Source organism: Crinia signifera, chromosome 1 (genome assembly GCF_055691185.1).
Source record: "Crinia signifera chromosome 1, ASM5569118v1, whole genome shotgun sequence".
Lineage (NCBI taxonomy): Eukaryota > Metazoa > Chordata > Amphibia > Anura > Myobatrachidae > Crinia > Crinia signifera.
Window position 1 is genome coordinate 265,616,283 of NC_139217.1, and position 20,454 is coordinate 265,636,736.

Genomic DNA, 20,454 nt, shown 5'->3' on the forward strand with positions numbered 1-20,454 from the left:
AGGGGTGGGAGTTACGCAGATAACCAGAAAGATATCCCAAATGGCCATGAAATCCACCCTATCTCTTTCCTCCTACAGGCTAACCCCCCTCACCCCATAACAGTACCTCACAACAAATGCATTAACTCTTTCATGCCCAGACACTCCCTAACTCGTGTGTTTAGTTAACTCTCTGAATATATAAATGCACTCCGACATATTCTCACATGCTGTCATCAGATGCCTATTCCAAAACATTCATTGCAATGTAAATCGAAAGACAGATCTGAATCATACATGTGTACAATGTTCATAAATCAGATGCAATTTTTGCATCTGATTAAAACCGAAGCTATGGGCAATAGCTCCATACAGTAAGATTGTGTTTGTGCAAGAGCAGACAGATGCTGAGACTTTGCAGCGGGGCCCTTTAGGATAATGGGCTTACTTCTGGCCAGTCCAGCAATGAGTTATCCCCTGGGCCCCCGCAGACCATTTAGAGCAGTGTTTTTCAACCACTGTGCCATGGCACACTAGTGTGCCTTGAGCTGTTCTCAAGTGTGCCCCCTGATCTAGAGATGCCCAAACCAGTTTACAGCAATCACCAGTTCAACTGTTATTTACTGGTCTCTACTTTTCATGTAAAGGGCCAATGTATTTAATTTTGTTACCAGTGTGTTTGTTTTTTTTCCTGTGTGGCCAATGTGTTTTGCCCTGTGGGGATCTCATGGTGTGCCTTGGCAATTTTAAAATCCTATTTAGTGTATCGCAAGGTAAAAAGGTTGAAAATCACTGATTTAGAGCAATGTCAGATGAATGGACCAGTGCAGAAAACAGGATGGATCCCACTTCCTGAGGGACCTGCACCCTACCTTAGGACTGCAGGGCTGACCATTTCTGTGACAGCTGAGAGAAGAGTTCTGCCACCTATCAGAGCTATTGGTCACAACTATATACTGCTTCTAGTTAACATGTAACCCTCCCCTATCCTGGAAAGGTTAATTATAGGTATGCTAGTGCCTCCACCCAAGTCAATTTACAATGTAGGTGGCTTGGGAAACCTACGTATTTCATTATATAGTGTAGATGGTTGATTGATATGATAGGGCGGAGCCAGATGCTCCTCACTACTATTCTAACCCCTGCTTTTCTTTATTTCAGGATCCCTGCATCAGCATATGGACTAGAGGACCCAATTATGGTAGGTAAATTTATTGTACATGTTAGCAATTGTATTAAATTACAAATAGTAAACAGAACAGTTGTTATAGTACCTTCAATATAAAGATATCAGTCAACTCAAATATATCTCTAATCTATCCTTAAGACGCTATACATAAACTTACGCATGCAGTACAAAAAATTACGTTTGCTATAATAGCAATTAACTGGCCAGTTAAAAGTAGAAACCCATACATTGCATTGTATTAATATTTTAGTTGGCGCGCGTTGGGGCCCATTGTATATTCAGCTGATATAAATACGCTGTTTAGTTTGCCTTTCTGTGAAACTCTAGATGGAAGTGCTGAAAAGTATTAGACTTGGATACTAATGTGTATATAAAAAGTATCCAATCCAATCAACCTTTTCTTGTTCTCTTTAAAGTCTGCTCTTCTATATACAAAGTAACTTAATTCTGGTTGTTAGCCAAGATATTGATGGACACACAAGACCAGTGTACAGTATTTGTTTCCGTACTGTTATTTCTCACCCTTCTTGCAGCGTTGCTGAACCTATGCTGTCAGGATGCTTTAATATAGGCTGTATGTTTTGAAGCAGACTGCCTGTGAAACTTCCCTTTGTCACTCCACTTGGGCGCTGTCGCTTTCTTTCTCTGAGCTGTAATTAGCGGTGGGCCGAGCTAAGCTGCTGTCAATCTGCAGGTAATGATATCAGTGGCATCAGCTTGTGGAAAGGAGTGGGTCTCTTGGCAACCTCAGGAGCTCCCAGTGCTCCCCAGCGCCAGTGTGGGTGGCGCCGGCACCTATGTTAGGCGGAGCAGAGATTGGAGGGAGGCGGCGGATCTCACTTCCTGCAATCAGTGACAGCAACAGCCTGTCCACAGCCGACTACACAGGCTCCAATCCTGTAGAATGGGACAGCTTTGTGCAGACTCAGCTACCCGCTGCCAACCACAGTAGGTTATTGAGGGTTTGGGAGGTTGTCTGCTACTTCATATATGCCCACTCTAATGTCTACAGCTGTAGGATTATGGCTCTGGAGGGTCAGTCATTGAAGGAGCGAACAGCAGTCTGTCTCTGGCTGGCAATGACAGTGTTTTTCTCCCCCAGAAACTGATCAGCTGCCCAGCTCGCGGTGAACTGTTACTGCCAGTTTTTCCAACAGTTTGTCCATGCGACACAGCCTTGAGTGACAGATGCATCCCCAGTGAGGGATCCAGAAAGTTCCTCACTGTCACATGAGCACGACAAACAAATCAACAGAGTTGATACATTTTTCCCTTACATTCAACCCACAGAGGGTTACAAACAGACTGCTTTACATTTTTCCTATTTACTGCTGTCTGTGAATTAAAGGCAGCTCACACCTGGAAAGCACAATGGGCAGGAGTTCCTGTCACAGACAATGATCACTGTGTTCCCTCCCCCCACCAAGGTACATGTCCCTATTCTCTGCACCATGCCACCCATTGCCTCTCCCTTTCATATTCTCCCTGTAACTCACTGCTCTCTGCCTCTCCCCTGCCTGCCGCTGTCACCCTCTGAAACCCCTTGCCTTTTGTTCTCACTGAATTCTTCTATATGTCAACCTCTCACTGAAATATGCTGTCACCCTCTACCTCTTCTTGTCACTCAGTGTCGCCCCTGCTCCCCTACCTTCTGCTATCAACCTCTGCCTCCCACTGCAGTGCTTTATGCTGTCACCCTCTGCCTCTCCATGTCACCCACTACTATGTAGCATATTGAGAACTAGGTGTCACATCCACCATGGCGTTTACTCAAATCCCCTGTGCTGTGCCCAGCCCTAGGCTCTCTAACTGCACTTATAATACCATGGCTCTCACCTCTGCTGATGTCCCTGGTTCCGGTGGGGTACATGTGTCCGTGCTGTCACCGCGTGGTGACACCAGTGATGTGTGCATCATTGCATCATTGCTCCAGTCTGGCTCAAAAAGTTTGCCCATGCAATGGAGATGCAATTTATCGAGGTGCAGGGCAAAGAAAACTTGAAAAAACTAATAATAATAAAATGCTGACGATAACTGCCCCAGCCACTAATGATATACCTTCTTGAGATGCACAAGTGCATTGACTGATACACAGGGGTCATGTCTACAAAGGGCAACCATCACCATTGTATTTGGGCTGTAGTAAATACATGTAACAAGCCATAAACAAAAAGTCCATTAGTGCTTATAAGTAACATCTCAAATATAGAACAACTGGTAATGAATATCTATTTAAACTGCATTTCTATAATAATAGTGCTTTTATTAAATAAAGACATCAGGTCCATACAGTTCAGCAGTATATATTGACACAAATCTATAATTGGGTGGGATGTAATGCATTACAAGTCTGGTGGTTGTGCAGTATGCCGGCCTAACTCTTTTTTTTAAAGGGTCATTTATTTACAAGGCAAAACCATGCCTTGTAAATGACCCTTGAGTGGTGGGGTTTGCTGGGGCAGGACAAACCTACCAGGGCAGGTTTGTCTTATCCCAGCCCCCCCCCCCCCCCCCCCTGTTACTGACATCCGCCCTTCTGCGATCTTACACCAGAGCTCCCCGCTGGCATTCGCACTGCATCAGTGAGCAGGTGGCAGGCCCCGCTCAGGGAGGTTCAGGCGGCTCGGGGGTACTCAGGCATCCGAAATCACAATCGCTCCAGAGTCCCCCCCGAGCCGCCCTGAACCTCCCTGAGTGGGGCCTGACACCTGGTCATTGATGCAGTGTGTATGGTGGTGAGAGCAGCAGCAGGGGAGCACTGGCGTACGATCGCTGAAGCGTGGAGGGGGGGAGCAATGGGAGGGTGCCGCTAGAGGTGGTGTGCTAGTGGTGCACACCTGGAGGCACCACTGGCACACACCTACCTACTGGTGGTATGCTCAGAAATTTTCTGGGACAGCCTGCTGCGGCAGCGCAGCTGAGCCCGGAAAATCTCCGGGCATACCACTGAAGTGGTTAAAAAACCTCTGAGTTTGGCTAGCATCCAGAATAGCCACTAGACTTTCAACTTATTACTTATATCTCCCAACATGACCCATGCCAGGATGTACAACTACTCTGCTCCTGGACTTTCCTTTTACTTGATAATTGCTGTCACTTGATTTGAACAGGTTAACTAAGAACGGTGACAATTATAAATCAAGAGGGAAGTCCAGAAGACGAGAATCTGTCCTTCCTGGAGAGGATCATGTTGGGAGGTACGCATTACTGGCCAAATTCACACCTGATCGTAGGGCACATTTTCTTTGCAAATAAACAAAACCATGTGCACTGCAGGTGGGGCAGATGTAACATGTGCAGAGAGAGTTAGATTTGGGGGAGTTATTTTGTTTCTGTGCAGGGTAAATACTGGCTGCTTTATTTTTACACTGTAATTTAGATTTCAGTTCGAACACACCTCATCCATATGTAACTCTCTCTGCACATGTTATATCTACCCACCTAGAGTGCACATGGTTTTGTCCAATTGCAAACAAGGAAGCAGATTTAGGCACGTTTGTTCGGGTCCGAATTTGGCCCCATATTTGATGGGGGGGGGGGGGTTGTGCATGTTCATGTGCAAATATGCGCATGTGCAAAGCCCGGTAGGGAATAGCTTCAGTGAATTACACAGGAGTGGCTGAATGGGAGAGGGCAGGGGGCAACAGTGACAGGGGAACAGCCAATGTTTTATGAGCATCCTGATGGAAAAGCTGGGCATTCTCCTGGTAATGCGCATGGCATCAGCACCTGCGATCTGCGACGGTAATAAAAGTCAGTTTAGACTCATTTTTATTTCCGAAGGGGAGAGAAATCATCTGATCGTCGCTGACCATCTAGTAAATTCTCTGCCCTTCGGCCGCATGTGAGAGGATGTGTTCTAGTACATGCAAGCAAAGGGATGTGAGTGTCAGGGAGTTGCAAACATTCGGCGGGTGGCACTGAGCTGTTTGCTAGGCTGCTAGTAAACAGGTCTTAATCATGCCCAAAATGTGCACTGGGATCAGGTCTGAATTAGCTCCTACCTCATGCCCAACTAGTCTAAAACAATATAACTGTATAGATATACATACTAATATATAGGGGGTGATTCTGGTTGGTTTGCAAAAGCAAACTCCTTCTTTAATGGACAAAACCATTGTGCAGTGCAGGTGGGGCAGATGTGACGTGCAGAAAGAGTTACCTCTCTCCCTCATTAGGCTAGCAATCTCCCTCATGTCACCTAGGCCACATTACACTGTTACATTTTTGGGGGAAATGGAATGAGAGACCGATACATTTACATTGAATCATCAGCACCATTTCCCAGCACTTTACCAAGTATCTCTTACTAATTGCTCTGGGGCTCATCTACATTTGGATATAAGTCATTTTACAAGACTCCTCTTAGATGTAGCAGTACACACCCACGCTTGTAGGTGCCACGTTCACAATCCCTTTTCACAATCTCTCCATATATGGAACACACCCTTTGGGTGGAGCATGAAACGCCCCCTCAATGGGGCGCTGTGCAAAATTCTACTACCAACTATAATCTCCCTGAAACTAGTTTTCAAAAGTAGGCAAGTATGTTTAATGGGTTGCTGCCAAGTCTGCTGTATAATTCATGGGGTGCTGCGAAGTGTGCCATATCAGTCCAGGGGTGCCCACATGTGTGCCGTATAATTCCATGGATGCCCCCATGTGTCCCGTATCAGTCTAAGGGTACCCTCATGTGTCCCCTATCAGTCCAGGGGTGCACGCATGTGTGATGCATATTTTCTGGGGTCAGCAAAGTGTGTCATATAATTCATGGGTTGCTGCCAAGTCTGCTGTATAATTCATGGGGTGCTGCTAAGTGTACCGTCACAGTCCAGGGGTGATGCTAAGTGTGCCGTATCAGTCCAGGGGTTCAGTATCATTCCAGGGGTTTGCTAAGTGTGCTGTATAACTCATGGGGTCCTGCTAAGTCTGCTGTATCAATCCAGGGTGCTGCCCCTTTTTTTAGTAAAAGAATAAAAAAGTTTTTTCTTTTTACTGCAGGAGTGTCACCATGTGTGCCGTATAATTCCATGTGTGCTGTATCAGTCCAGGGGTTCTGCCATCTGTGCCATATAATTCCATGTGTGCCGCCATGTGTACTTTATCAGGTCAGGGGTGCCACTATCTGTGCAGTATAATTCCTGGGGTGAGCCAAGTCTGCCATATAATTTATGGGGTGAGCCAAGTCTGCTGTATAATTCATGGGGTGCTGCCAAGTGTGCCCTATCAGTCCAGGGTTGAGCCAAGTGTGCTGTATAATTCATGGGGTGCTGCTAAGTCTGCCATATCAATCCAGGGTGCTGCCTTTTTTATTAAAAGAATAAAAAAGTATTTTTTCTCTTTTTTACTGCAGGAGTGTCACCATGTGTGCCGTATAATTCCATCTGTGCTGTATACAGTAAGTCCAGGGCTTACACCATCTGTGTCATATAATTACATTTGTGCCGGCATGTGTGCTCTATCAAGTCAGGGGTGCCACCATCTGTGCCGTATAATTCCAGGGGTGAGGAAAGTCTGCTGTATAATTCATGGGGTGCTACCAAGTGTGCTGTATCAGTCATGGGGTGATGCTAAGTGTGCGTATCAGTCCAAGGGTGAAGCTAAGTGTGCCATATCAGTCCAGGGGTGCTACTAAGTGTGCTGTATCAGTCCAGTGTTTGTGCCGCCCATATCGCTTATCATAGTCATCCAGTTACCTCGGTGCAACCTTTTGGCCTAAAGACAACAGTGTGAGGTGTTCAGAATCGACTGGAAATGAGTGGAGATGAATGGTATTCAGGTTAATAATAGCGTAGGAGCAAAAAAACACCTAAGTTCTGTGATTTTAGCATTAAATTAAAAGAGAAAAGAATGGGACTCTGTGAATCTTTCCTTTTTTCACAAACCTCCCATGCAAATCAAATTTTTTTAATGGAACTTGCTCTGCAACGCTTGCATCACCCTCTATGGGCTAACCAATTTACTGGTACATTCGCAAAAAAACATTGAAGACCAATTATATCTGAGTAACTTTAAGGCTTCCACATCCCTATAGATTGTAAGCTTGCAGCAGGGCTCTCCTACCTCCAAGTCTGTCTGTTGTTACCCAGTTTGTTTTATCACTGTCTACTATTGTAAAGCACAACAGAATTTGCTGCGCTATATAAGAAACTGTAAATAAATAAATAAATGAATATTAACTGCTAAAAAAAAAACATGTTGGGGGTGGTCATCACTGGCGTCAGAGACCCATCCCAAAAACGTCCTGGCACGTCTGCGTTATAACAAACACACTGAGAAAAAGCCATGTTTCCACAGTTACATGCAGGCTTCCTTTCAATCAAACTGTGACTGCTATGGTTACAGATATTTATTTGCAAATTGCATGCATGTATGCGCAATTTCTATGCTGCCGGATAGATTGAATTTCTCTAAATAGCGATCCATGCTGAATTAGGCCCAATGTCAGTGTCTTCTTTAGCAGTGTGTTTGTGAGTGTATGTGACCCCTGGTTTGTGTGTGTAATCGCCTTGTGTGTGTTTGATACCCCTGTGTGATACCCCCTTTAAGGCAGCAGCTGAGAGAACTACACCTCCCAGCAGCCACCTGCCCTCCCAGATGCCACATTGTCTCCCAGCTGCCCTGTGCGGGCTAGATGACTGGTTGTATTCAATAATAAAGGTACCAGCCTCTAACACTGCGTTTCCCACGTGGGCCTTTCATGCCCCAGTCCAACACTGAATGGAGACTTGATCAATGATCTGTTATGAATATCAACATATAGTGTATAATTTGCTGTTAATGTAATCACACAAAATTATTTTAGGGAAGATTAGTGTTTCACAATTTGCACAATAGGACGAATGATTTCTCCAATGAGTATAAAGCTGAGACATAACCAAATTGCTCCAACAGCAGACAAGGAAAGCTAGTTCTTATAGCATACATGTTCATTGCTCCTTACTGTGGTAATAGTCTGCTGTTTGTCTGGTAAATTCAATAGGTGCAGAAGTCACGTAGCTGGGATTAAAAAGTAAATTAAGGTAGCTTGTTCCAGGTCAGTTCCCGCTGTTTTGCTTGTGTTTGTCCTCTGGCTGTCAGATAATTCAAATGATGTGCATCCAAATGTACTGGAATTTTACATGGCCACTGATCATTTATAGTCCGTAAGAAGTTTTTCCATTTGTTTTAGTACTGTATATTGGACGCTAGTGTGCAGACTCCATATTATTTATCCTGTAAGGATCCATGCACTTTACCAAGATGACCACTGACCTTAATGCTGTGACCGTACATGTCAGGAGCAGCCGCGGCAGCGCACAGCGGGTCCACTAAACACCCCTCCATGCTCGCCGGTGGCTCTCCTACTGTTCAGCGGGTCCTGGGCGGCAGGCGGTCGGCAGCAGGAAGGCTCAGTGTGAGCCACAGGTCCCGGCGGCAGCAGTGACTCTGGCGGGGGTGCCGTCATCTTGGATGTGGGCAACATTGTTATTGGGCCAGCCAGGTCAGATTCTGCCTCTCTGGGCTGGTCAGCCAATTGCAGCTGCTCTCCAGGGATTTAGGGAGGCTGTCTAGTGCAATCCAGGATCAGTGCAAAAGGTCTTCCTCGCTAGCCACAGCTGGAGACTCCTGGCTTACTACGGCTCATTCCTGCTCTCTTCCCTGGTGGTCCTTGCCGGTCCTGGGATCTTCCAATCATAGTCACAGCCTCTCCAGTCCTGACCTGTCAGCGTGCCCGGTCCGGCCTGCCCACCCGCTGGCTGTCATGCCAGTACCCTCCGATTGTCCGCTGCCATCCTGCTTGCTGGGCCAATCAGACTCCTGTTTCATTCTCATCAACTCTTTGCAGCTTTATCATCCCAGTCATACATCACGTCTTTCAGTTTCTCAAGTTTGGATGCCTCAGTACCTCTGTCACCTACACTTCATTACAGTAATCCAGGCCGTCCATCTGCAAGTACATTCTTTTTCAGTATCAATCATCCGACATCTTCCCCACAGCTCAGAGACTTCCTCCTCATTTATACGCAAGGGCGTGATCCTGTGTTAAGGACATTTCGTTAAAGACTTTTTAGTTTAATCCTCTCCAGCTCAAAGAAGTATTTGAGTTCCGTTGATTCCTCTAAGAGACGCTTATTTGTGTATCCTTTATGAAACCATCCATAATTAAACCAGCTCAAATTATTCCTACCTCTGTTAGTCCAAGAGGGGTTCCTGAGCACCACACAAACCCTCCCAGTCCTCTACTAGTGACAGTGCGGTACCATATTTTCACTGTTTCCTGCAGCTGCAAATGCTGGTGCAGTATCCTGCACCTCTACCCACAGACTACATTCACTCTGGGGACCCGTACGACATCCTAATCTGCTCCATCCAACCAGTGTGTATCAGTGAGTATGGCTAAACACATTGGGGCAGATGTATTAAGCCTTAACAAGAGATAAATGCCAGGGTGATAAAGAGAGATAAACATCCAGCCAATCAGCTCCTTACTGACTTTTTTCAAACACAACCTGTAACATGGCAGTTAGCAGGTGATTGGCTGGACGTTTATCTCTCCTTATCACCCTTGCATTTATCTCTTGTTAAAGCTTAATACATCTGCCCCATTATTTCTTAAATAAGCCACCCCACTGGTTAAATGACTGGGCTGTTTGTTGTCTCATGGCATCGGTTAGTGTGAACAGAAACTCTGCCACATTATCAAGTTGGTATACTGTTGTACTTATAAGTTTACATACCCTTGCAGAATTTGTGATTTTCTGGCTATTTGGCAGATAATATGAATGATAATGTCATGAACCTGACTTGTTTCACATTTATTTTCTGATGTTCCATGCCTGTCTGTTTCCTAGCTGCTGCTGCTGTTGCAGCTGCTCTGCATTCTCAGTGATTAAAACTCCAGTGAGGCTCCCTGAGTTCAGCACCAGTCACATGATCCAGGTAACTCAAGGCATACTTCCTGGCTCTGTCTGCTGCTGCAGACAATCAAGCAATCACCTGGAGGAATTTCATAAGCCAGCTTCCCAGACTCCTCCTTGCCTTGAACAAATGTTCTTTCTGCTTCCTGTGTGGTTACCCCAGAGACAGAGAATGCCAAGGCTCCTGGCTATCCAGTCTCCAGCGATACCTTCTCCAAGTGTCCTGCTGCTACTTACCTGGTTCCATTCATCTCCAGAGACTCCTGCTAATTCCATCACTGCGGTTGAGTGAGCAAGCTATCCCCTGCAGAGGACACCGCTGGCACTGGCTAGCAAATCCCCACTAGCTCCTAGGCTAGACCCCTTGGCTCCCAGGCCAAACTACCTTCAAACCTATCAGTGACATTTTACCATCACAGTCCTGATCTGTCGACAGGCACTGTCTACCTCACAGTCGACACTCAGCTTCTGCCGTCTATCCCTGACTAACAACATCTGTGTCATCCCTGACGTCCATCAGTTGCTGCATCCGAGTATTGTCACATTATCGTCTATTGTTGACATTGTGTCAACTGTTTTCCAAGTGCCTCCAGAGACTCTGTGCTTCTGTCGTCTCCTGGTGACTAACAACATCTGTGTCATCTCTGACGTCCACCAGTTGCCGCATTCAAGTATTGTCACACATACACCTGTTGTCGACATCCTGTGTCAACTGTTTTCCAAAGTGCCTCCAGAGACTCTGTCATTCTCTCCTGGTTATCGACATCATATACCACCGACTCCCAGGTCGTCATCTCCAGCTCCCAGGCCATCCTGCAGCTCCCAGGCTGCCAACGGTCATCACTGGCTCCCAGGCCGTCCCGCAGCTCCCAGGCTGCCAACCATCACCTCCGGCTCCCAGGCCATCTCGCAGCTCCCAGGCTGCCAACCATCACCTCCGGCTCCCAGGCCAATCCACAGCTCTCAGGCTGTCTACTATCAACCCCCGGCTCTCAGGCCGTCTCCAAAGACATTCTCTCATATCTCCAGTCTCCGTCCCAGCCTGCGCCCTCCACTGGTCCACCACGGTCACAGCCGGGAACACAAGTAACCCCGGTGCTGACAGATAACTCACAAACTTTTCTTTCACTCATGGTTAGTGGTTAGGTGAAGCCGTTTATTGTCAAACAACGGTGTTTACTTTTTTTAAATCATAATGACAACTGAAACTACCCAAATGACTCTGATCAAAAGTTTACATACCCCAGTTCTTAATACCGTGTATTTCCCCCTTTAACATCAATGACAGCTTGCAGTCTTTTGTGGTAGTTGTGGATGAGGCTCTTTATTTTCTCAGATGGTAAAGCTGCCCATTCTTCTTGGCAAAATGCCTCCAGTTCCTGTAAATTCTTGGGCTGTCTTGCATGAACTGCACGTTTGAGATCTCCTCAGAGTGGCTTAATGATATTGAGGTCAGGAGACTGAGATAGTCCAGAACCTTCATTTTATTCTGCTGTAGCCAATGACAGGTCGACTTGGCCTTGTGTTTTGGATCATTGTCATGTTGGAACATCCAAGGACATCCCAAGCGTAGCTTCCGGGCTGATGAGTGCACATTTTTCTCCAGTATTTTTTAATAACATGCTGCATTCATCTTTCCATCAATTTTGACCAAGTTTCCAGTGCCTTTGTAGCTCACACATCCCCAAAACATCAGCGACCCACCTCCGTGTTTCACAGTAGGAATGGTGTACCTTTCATCATAGGCCTTGTTGACTCTTCTCCAAATGTAACATTTATGGTTGTGGGCATGGCCAAAAAGTTTAAATTTGGTCTCATCACTCCAAATGACTTTGTTCCAGAAGTTTTGAGGCTTGTCTCTGTGCTGTTTGGAGTATTGTAAGAGGGATGCTTTGTGGTATTTGGGTAGTAATGGCTTTCTTCTGGCGACTCAACCATGCAAACCATTTTTCTTCAAATGCCTCCTTATATTGCATCTTGAAACAGCCACACCACTTTTTTTTTCAGAGAGTCCTGTTTTTCAGCTGAAGTTATTTGTGGATTTTTCTTTGCATCCCAAACAATTTTCCTGGCAGTTGTGGCTAAAATTTTTGTTGGTCTACCTGACCATGATTTGGTTTCCACAGAATCCCTCGTTTTCCACTTCTTAATTAGAGTTTGTACACTGCTTTTTGGTATTCTCAATTGCTTGGATATCTTTTTATATCCCTTTCCTGTTTTATACATTTCATTTACCTTTTCCCGCAGATCCTTTGACAATTCTTTTGCTTTCCCCAAGACTCAGAATCCAGACATGTCAGTGCAGCACTGGATGAAAGATGCAAGGGTCTTTCAGGAGACCAGAAACTCACTGATGTTTTATACATACACACACACTGATTACAAGCAAACAGATCACAGGTGAGGATGGTTACCTATAGTAGCAATACAAACCCACTTGTGTGCATGTTATCAGGCCAAAATCTCCAGGGTATGTTAACTTTTGGTCAGGGTCATTTGGGTAGTTTCTGTTGTCATTATGATTTAAAAAGAGTAAACACAGTTGTTTTTCAATAAATGGCTTCACCCAACCACTAACCATAGTAGGCACTGGATAATGGTGTAGCAACACTGGAATTATTGTGTATTGCAGGTGGTACTTGTGTACTAGGACAGTCCCCCGATAATTAGTCGCCCGATTTTTTTAATCGCATTGCATGCCATACACCCGATTTTAACGCATATATGATATTAAATTGTATAAGCACCCTAATGGGTGCTTTTAAGCACCCTAATGGGTGCTTACAATGCTTAAATGCACCCCCACGCCACCCCCCAAGTATAAAAGTGAACCCAAAGCGTGGCGAGCGGCGTCTGTGCGCGTCCTACGACCTTTTCATACCCCCACTATCCAAGTTGGCGTGGAGTTGATTTTATAAAGTGTGTCGAGCGCACCGAGCCCGAAGCGTGGCGAGCGCACGCGGATACCTGTGAAGCCCGCGAGGGGACGCGGATACCTGTGAAGGTATCCGCGTCCCTTCGCGGGGCTCACTGCGCTCGCCACGCTTCGGGCTCGGTGGCTCGCTGCGCTCGCCACACTTTATAAAATCAACTCCACGCCGACGTGGATAGTGGGGGTATGAAAAGGTCGTAGGAAGCGTACCACTGCCCCTCGCGGGCTCGCAGCGCTCGGCACGCTTCGTGTTCATGTTTACACTTGGGGGGTGGCGTGGGGGTGCATTTAAGCATTGTAAGCCCCCTTTAGGGTGCTTATACAATTTATAATCGCATCCCATCGCTTTGTATGGCATTGTATGCCATATACAATAGCATACAATTTTAAAATTGTATGCCATTGTAGAACATTGGCCGATATCGCATTGCATGCGCCGTGATAGTACACAAGTACCTTGCAGGTAATTACAGGTCTGTCTAAAGACATACAGTATGTCTTCCATTGTGATACAGTGTACCAAACATGCTCAGTAGAGGTTAGTTTTGCGGGGCGGTGGGTGGTGCTGACCTGTTCGCTAGGCTGTGAGTATACGCAGGGCTTTATGGACGTCCCCATGAAAACGCTGGGCTCACGGGCAGACTGATGCCTGCTGGGGTCGGGCAGCAGACATCACATGACTTCAGGACCCTCCCTGATTTTGGAGATGTGTGGCCAGGATTGCATTGTAACCGAGGGTATTCAGTGCTGGGGAGGGGCAGACGTTCGGCCGTGCGGCGGGCTGCGTTATGCAGCAAGTAAAATAAATTATGGGTTACATATAATGTGGAATACAGTGTGCGATACAGTGCAGGATGGATACAAAGCGGGATGATAGAGTATGGGTTGGATACAGTGCGGAATATATTGTGGGTTGGGTACAGTGCAAGTTGTGTACAGTATGGATGAGATACAAAAATAGTACAATTACTGTGACAGGGGTTTTGGCAGTGTAGGAGTTCTGGCAGTGTACTCAGACCAAGGTGGCTGTGGTGCTGGAGCTCCAGCTGTGTCATCAGTACTGGTAGTGTATTCAGTTCAAGGATGGTGGTGATGTCCTGTTTGTCCTTTATGTTGATAGTTGCCATGTCAATATGATCAAAATTAAGAAATGCAGCATGATCCCCCACTTGGTATTAGTCAGTGGGGACCAGGAGTTGCTGATGAGCATATAGCCACAGATTAAACTGTCTGACAGGTCAGTGATTTAGGCAGCAGCAGGGAATGGCACCTGTGACATCCGCAGCTGCCTGCTCATAAGCGTCTCCCCGGGTCCTTACTCCACTGCACTCAGCAAACCACTACTGTCAAATTGAGGTGGTCCTAGGCTTAGGATGCCACCAGTAGGCATTCCAAATGCCCTAGACATTTGCCTAGTTTGCCTATTCCTAGGGCTGGCTTTGTGTTGCGGAATTGGGAGTACATTTGCTGACAATCTATAAATACATTTAAGGGTGTACTTGGGTTAAAATTCTGCCAATGTGCAGAATGTCCACCTAAATAAGACATGTTACAGTGTAAGATGTGCAAATGAAAAACCATTATGCATATGACAAAAATACTAAACACTTGTATGTTGCACACACTCGGGCTTCTTTGTTATATAACATTGCAGTTTCCCATTTGGGCTAGGCTAAAAAAAATTAGGTTGTAATGAATGAATTTTCCCTGCTGATGTTACCCTAACCCTATTTCAGCTCCTAAAGCAAAAACAATTAAAACATTTGAGGCCAGATGTACTAAGCTTCAAAAGTGATAAAATGGAGAGTGATAAACAGCCGCCAATCAGCTAGTAACTGCCATGTCACAGACTGTGTTTGAAAAATGTCAGGCAGGAGCTGATTGGCTGGTTGTTTATCACTTTTAAGCTTAGTACATCTGGCCCTTGGTAACTTGTGGCCTTACTATTTTGTGCCTAGTATTCACAATACCAATGGTTTTGTATCAGGACTGTTATGAGTTCCTTATGTTCAGGGTTTGGCTCCGTTCTTAATTTTTTACAGAATGCTATTTTTAAGGGACAAAAGTTGGCCATTAGCAAACTTGTAAACTTAAAAAGATAAAATAATCAAAAGTTGGAAACCCTGGTTCTATTCTCATTCCACTGTTGGTTCTCATTCCAGGCCTTTGTGGTTGGGAAAACTCACACCAGCCAGAACTATAATGTTCACTCCAAAGTAAACTCCTGCAGATGATGGCTGGTTATGTGACTGATTATGAAGTGACTTCAGGGCAATTGATCCCATGAGGCAATATGAGAACCGCATCATATCCAGCACAATCCTAGGGGCGGTGATTAAAATCCCTCCTGGTCTCCAGTCCATTAAACGTCTTCTCCTTACCTCTGCCAGTGATCTGGTCACCAGCCTCTTCTCAGTAATTGATTACAGAAGGAGTCCAAGGTAATGCAAGTTTCCTGCACTCCGTCCTGTAATCATTGCAGCATGGTGTGAGCTGCCAGTGACTGGAATTTGTGTTTGTGTGTTTGTGTGTGTGTGTGTGTGTGTGTGTGTGTGTGTGTGTGTAAAGGGTACAAGCATGTCCCTTTATAGATTTTCATATATGGATATCATTTACTGGAATAAGGTCAGTGGACAATAGTTTCTTTATCTGGGGATGCCAATTCCTTTTTATCAACCCTGATACAGGGCCAGATGCACTAAGCTTCAAAAAGTGATAATATGGAGAGTGATAAACTGCCAGCTAATCTGCTCCTAGACTATTTGAAAAATGTCTGGCAGGAGCTGATTGGTTGGTTGTTTATCACTCTCCATTTTATCACTTTTGAAGCTTAGTGCATCTGGCCCTAAATCCTTACAAAGATGCTGTAATTTGTCACAAAATATCTCCTAATATAAAGTCTTCCAACGACAAGAAATGAAACCTTTGCATTACTTGAAAGAACAAAGAAAATTTGTAAGGAAAAATCCAACAGTTATAAACTGCTGTCAGCCTGTCACTATTTGATAAGTTAAAGATAATCATAATTGTAATGAATTATATCTATGGCATTAGTAGTAGTAGTAGTATGTTTATTTATAAGGCGCCGCAAAGTGTCCGCAGCGCCGTACATAGCAAACAAAAAACAAATGACAAGGTAACGTACAGGGTGTGTTGAAAAATACAGTATAAATAGGGGTATAGCTGGTAGAAATAAAATCAGCATCAGTTCAGAAGTAGGTGTCAAAATTGTCGAGGAGACTGAAGATGAAGTAGAGGAAGGGAAGAACAGGACAGGAGGACAGGTGAGGTAAAGAGGTAGGGTGAGTACGTGAGGAAGGAGGACCCTACTCATAAGAGTTAACAGACTAAAAATAGGTGGGTTAAGTAGGAACGGAGGGGAACGGAGGCAGGATAGGAGGATCAAAAGAGGTTAGGAGGAGGAGGGATAGGCTAGTCGAAAAAAGTGGGTTTTGAGGGAGCGCTTGAAGGAGGTAAGGGAATCAGAAAGCCTGATGGGTGGCGGGAGGTTGTTCCAGTGCAGGGGGGCAGCGCGAGAGAAGTCTTGGACACGGGAGTGGGAGGAGGTGATTAGGTGAGAGGTCAGTCATTAGCAACAATATATTATTATAATCCTGTTTCAGCAATTTTATTGCTACAGTATATGAAGCAGGAACATGAGAGTGATGACAACAAGGAAATACATTCATATGTCCCAAAACAGAAGGATTTGAAAGTAAACTGAGGTGCGACTATGAAGTTCTTCCCTCCAATAGGAGTAGTTTTATGTTGCACTCCATGGAAGCACCGCTGCATCCTCCGGTGTGCGCACGTGGAACGCCTCACAACCCAGTGTGTCACAAAATATGTTTTAATTTACAGGTAAAATGATTATCACAGGTTTTAAAACTTAAAAATAACAACATATGGTAATTTGATTGTAAGACTGATGGATATATATTACAAATGTGTTTTGCTTTCACCTATTTCTGTAAGCTTACACCACAGTGCTTTAAAACTTTGAACAAATAACAGACAGACAGCAGCACATTCATCCCAACGGGAACCCTGGGAACGTCCCGGTTTTTGGGGACATTCCCGCATCCCTCCCACGGCTGGTGGTGTCCTGCAGCGGGGGGGGGGCAGTTGGGAGTCCCACCTGTCCCTCGGTGAATAGACGCTGTGTACATGCGCAGAGCGTCTATTCCCGCAAGCAGAGGGGCTGGGGGCTGGCTAGCAGCTTACAGAGCTACTAGCCATGCATCCACAGTGTCGGGAAATGGGGGCGTAGCCTCCTGAAATGACATAATCTATAGGACACGCCCCCTTGTCATGAGGCCATGCCCCTTATTTCTGGCGGCCCGTCTTTGGTGCGCAAGGATGACCCTCCTTCGCTTCAGCAAAAGTTGGGAGGTATGCAGTATCCTATTTTTCCCCGATAACACATCAGGGGCCTGATTCAGCATGGTAGGCAAAAAGCTAAATGTTCAGATGGTTTCTTATGACGTATACTCACCATCACCGTGCTACTGCCATGTGGTGTTCCAGAAGGGAGTTTACTGGTTCTCCACCATCGATAGCAAAACCATCTAATATTGGCAATAAACTATTAATGTTTGAAACCATCAATGGCCAACTTTACCACAGAGAACTTCAACAACATACATTGCGTAAGCCTAAACTGTGATTGGCGCTTTTATGGTAGCCACCGAACAAATAGAATGACATTCACAGCAGTTGTAAAGCAGTTCAGAAAGTTATTTTGAAAACAGTCTTTTTCAAAACAGCTGTTCCTATTGAACATTTTCAATCAACCTGGTGAAACAAATGGGCCTCATTAGCTGGGCGAAGCAGGAGGGGACACCGACAAGATGTATTAACATCTTGCCAGCCGAAGCGGGGGAGTGCTAACTCCCTCCTCCGGAGATGTCCCCTCCTGGAGGCCGCGCATAAGTTAATACTGATGAGCCATCTCCTTCCCCCCAGGCAGCTGACTGTGTATGCATGGGATCTTGCTACTCACGCGAAATCCCCAGCGCAGCTAAGAGCCAGCAGCATAGGGCATCGCCGCCTGCAGCTGTCGAAGTCGATAGCTGCAGGCGGCGGAACGGTCAGCATATAAATTAGGCAGGAGGCACGCACGCAGTACAAAATATCATAGCTGCACTATGCCTCCTGCCCTGCACTGCCACGCCACCCAGCAGGTGTCATAGATCATGGGAAAGCGCTATCCCCTGCCTTAACGCGCGGGGATAGCGCATATTCCCTTGATCGACACATCATAAATCTACCCCTTTCTTATTGTTGTAATAAGTTTGAGTTTGTACTTTACGGTCTAAAAATGTGATATTTTATACATTGGTCACTCAGTGAGGAAAATTAGCTTCACTGCTAATCTCAAAATAGATTGTGAGGAGATAGGCATATAAGGGATGTGGAAAAGGAAATTGCACCTCTACGCCATTAAGGTATTACGACCACCCTCTACGCAATTCCAGTACGCTGTTTGCGTTTTAGTAGATTAAACGTAATTACCGAGGTCGGACGTGAAACATTAATGGTTAATTCTTAATGATATGTTCCTTCTTGTTTCTTTGTGTTTGTGTGAAACCCCACTGAGTAAACCCAGACTTAGTTTTGATTTAACTTGTTACAATTGCCGTCAACAGTCGCAAGGTCAGTATAGTGAATCAATCACTATACATGACCTTAGAGATAGTCGGACTATGTTATCTCCTGATTCAACATGTGAAGACACCAAACAAAGGAACAATGAACTATAATCCCAGTAGAAACTGGTTTTCCCCTTATCCTCAAGACAAAGGACCGCATGTCTCGGACGATACTCTCATGAACAGGAAGACGTCCCCGTGAAGCTGAGAGCCAATGAAGAGATGCCCCGGCCTCTTTCCTTTACCCAATGACCATCCAGTTTGACCCTACACCCCCTTGCTTTAAAAGCCTAAACCCGGGATCGCTGTGCTCATATGTGATCTAATCAGAACACATTCCCAGGATCTTGGGGGGATTTTTATCCGATCGTGGTCTCTGCTTCCTTTTGATGGTAATTGTTATTCCATATATGTATGAGTTGTTATATGTGAGTTGTTATATGTTAGCTGTGCCTGCATTTGCATATTTTTGTAATACTGGTTCTTTTATGTATAAGCTGTATCACATACTTCTATAGTTTATATTGTGTGTCATCTTTGAATCATCTGCGTCCACTTTGGACTTAAATATATTAGGACACGGGGTCGGAGCCGTGATCTCCATATAACCAGTCAAATGTGGAACAGATATTAAATCAATCTATCGTGCGCTAGGAAAGCAGCCTGAGGTACAACTTCCAAGGTGAAGAACCACTGCACAAAAACATACAATACCAAACCACGATTTGGGAGTCTCCCTTGGGCGCTTTTTGATGTCTTATTTTCGGGGGGATTTTTCTCTCTCAACCAAGATGGTATTACCAAAAGAATATGTCTACAGGATGGTAGACAACTGCATTAAATGGGGGAGATATCTCCTTCCAGTAAACTGCTTCTCTCCAAATCACCGTCAGATGTCACACAAAACGGGAGATAAGAGACCATCATGGTGCAGTAGTAATTTATTAAAATATTTAAAACATTTTTCAACAGAATAAGCGTGTTAACAATGGACTCTCACCAAAAGCTTATGCCCACAATGAATGTAGACAAAAAGCTCAAGATTTTGCATACAGGCAGGCGTCCCTGGAAATGTATGAAGGCTGGTGGATGGTTCAGGGTCCTCTGTAACAGCTCCTTCTGACTGATGAACCGACCGGTTTTGGTACCATGCGGTATCTTTATCAAGGTGTGAGGATATGGTAACCTTCTCTGGGTTAAATACCATTTCTCATTAAGTAAAAGTAAGGCCTAATACCAGACACAGATTTCCTAGCTTCTATTGTTACATTAAAAGAAAACACAAAAAAACACAAATCCCGATCCATCTTTTACCATCAGCTTCCGCTAATGGGATGGTATTCTGTTCCGATTCCCGTCGTCATCTGGCTTCCGTCCTAGTACTTCCGGTTTCATACATCCGGCGGAGGTGATCTGTGCGGGTCGCACAGTATTTCCGGCAGCGGTGGAACACTTTGATGTCATCTCCGGTCTGAGACTCCGGAAGGAAGTAGCTTTTATTTTGATTCATCTAGTGACGGCGGCCATTTTCTTGGTTGGTATATAGGAAGTAGCTTTTATTGACTTCTTCCAGTGACGGCGGCCATTTTCTTGGTTGGTAACCATCGGCTTTCATGGATATAACATTATTAAAATAATGCATTGTCCTCAAAGATAAAAAACAATATATCAATAACACATAAAAAACGGAGCAAAAATAAAAAACTTATAAAAAACACTTCTCAAAATCTTTATTCAGACCATTTGGTATTAAGGTCTGATAAATAAAGATTTTTTTCATTTCGCACTTAGCTAGTTTTTTTG